Below are 2,589 nucleotides of genomic sequence, written 5' to 3' on the forward strand. Positions count from 1 at the left end.
GTAAGAGACATGTTTTTCCTCACACCATTGTGCAGATCGCATGCCCAAGGCTGGATACACTGGGAAAAGGTTTTATGAAAATTGACAATTAGTTATTTCTTTTTAACACAAATATTTCCCTTCCAAAGACGTCGTTCATAAAGGCTGCCACTGAATCCAGGACTGAGCCCATTATTATTAATCCTAAACGAATTCACATTTGTCCACCATGAACAAAGCTGCTGGCCATCTGATAATCCAAATTTACTCAGGAAAAAAGAATGAGCAAACGTTAGAAGCAGCAGGTGAAATCATACCACAGTTATTAAGCCCTCTTTCAGGGGAAGCATAGGACAGATTAAATTGTTATGTTAGGCCATGTTGTGAGACCACGTCAATTTTGTTTGAGATCTTATCTTAGCTCAGAACTGTTTCCTCCTAAATTAAACCAAATGCTGAAGACATGAGAAGCATATTGAACCAAAGATTCAAAACTTTGGGTTTAGAAGCCTTCTGATCTTTTATCCACACAGTATCAAGTTTTAGAGCTGCTGAATATTAAACAATAACGATTAGCTTCAATTTGCATAAATTCATTTGTTATGCTGCAACACTGGCACAGATTTTCCTCACTGTTTTTTTTTTTTTTTTGCAACAAGGTGTTGATTTTACCTGAAAGCTGGTTTCATTCGCAACAGATCTTACGGACTGTGATCCTACGCTTATATTAAGCCTCATGCACTAACCAGAAGTGGTCATTTATTCTGTCTCTGGTGCTCTTAATTTCCCTTTGCCAAACACTATTGTCCAACGCACAAACAAACAGAATTTTACAGTCAGAATGAACAAACTGAGCTGGCACTTTGTCCAGCTGTTACCATGCACAAGCAGTTTTTGAGATTCAGAAGTGCGGTGTAATTCACCCTGGATAAGAAATCAAATTTAAAAATGAGCTGAACAGACATTTTCAGGAATAAGTAAGTTTCCAAATAAGCCAGCTCTTTAGCTCAGCCTTTTCTATGTTAGCACTGTACATCAATATAGTCTGCACTCAGAAGAACCCAGATGAATTTGAATTATCATAATTAAATACTGTCCTATTTCTCCCAACACAGTCAGACCAGGAGTCTCACTCCTGACACAGGACTTTTCTCAACTAGGGACAACTTACTAACTTCCTACATACGATAACAATGATTTAGGCTACAAGTGGTTCCATACTTTTTTAGGAAATAAACCATTACCAGGAGGCACAATGTGCTTCATCCCTGGTGTCAGAGCACCACAGAGACAGAATAATAGAAGAACTAATATTATTTAGCTGCTTCTAAAGACAAACATAATGACTGTACATTAAATAATGCAAACTACTCATCTGGACTTCCTGTTACCTACATGCAAACTGCGTTCATCCATCACTTCATTCACCCCAGTTGTAACCACTGGTTAATGCCCAACTGATGGGTATTAACACCGAGTTGTACATTTGAATGGGAAGAAAAGGGAAATGCAAAGCTGTATGCTAGCTGAGTAGGATACCATTGCCAGCCTGAATTTGTTGATGACACCAGGCATTAAGCAAGTAAATCTTTATCTACTGAAGTAACAGTTCCCTTGCTTTCAGGAATGACATCCAGGAGGTACCTATGCACTGCTTGGAAGTTCTGAGCACAATATAATGATTCAAAATGGAGGCTCAGCTTTACTGTGAAAAACTATAATTGTTTTTTATTTCAGTCTCATGGCAAATGTTCAAGTGTTTAAGTTTGGTGTCTGTGGCTGGGAGTTAGGATCTTGTCCATGAATTTGGGTGATTTCCCTTCTCATCTAGGACAGACTAAGGAGGTGCTCAATGGCACAACTAGGGGTTTGTGTGTATGGCTGGGACCTTCTGTGAGTTATAGCTTGCTCCTATTTGCATCATAAATCATTTACCAATAGCAGTTTCTCCTAACCTGCTGAACATCACATATCCACACATACACAGTGAGCAAATGTGCTGAAAACTTTAAGTATACCAAGTAGCCATTTCTGCTCTTTATCTCAGATACATTATTTGGCTTTCCTGTAAGGTCTTCTTTCCACACATCCTAATACCACCATCCTTTTCTTGTAATAACAACATAAATTAGTACTCTATAGGTGTAATTACAATAAGAGTTATTTTACTGCAAATACTAGAAGCCCATAACCTGTAATTCTCTTTTTCTGATACTCCTCTATTCTAACACTAGACATGTTATTTTAAACTGTCTAGGACCTGAAAGCTAATTTTATATAGTGACATGTAATGGCAATGGAAGCTAGGCATCCTCCTTAGCCCAGGTTTTAGAGCAATATTGCATTTCTTCATCAATTGGTGCTTGTTTCACCTACAAATACTATACCTGCCATGCCCATTATGATTGCAGTATGAGAAATAAACGAGAGGAAGCATGATATGTCTTCACCTGTTTAAGGCAAGAGCCTATGAAAACTTAAGACTTACTAGCCTGGAATAAATAATCTCTTTTACTATTGCATGGCAGTCAGGGGTAACAAAAGTTTTTGCGCCCTCTACCATGAATGTGCGATGCTTTTTGTGATCCCAGTTACCCTTCTTTTACATAG

The sequence above is a fragment of the Coturnix japonica genome, chromosome 14 (genome assembly GCF_054131305.1).
Source record: "Coturnix japonica strain WE chromosome 14, WE-NBRP24, whole genome shotgun sequence".
Taxonomy (NCBI): Eukaryota; Metazoa; Chordata; class Aves; order Galliformes; family Phasianidae; genus Coturnix; species Coturnix japonica.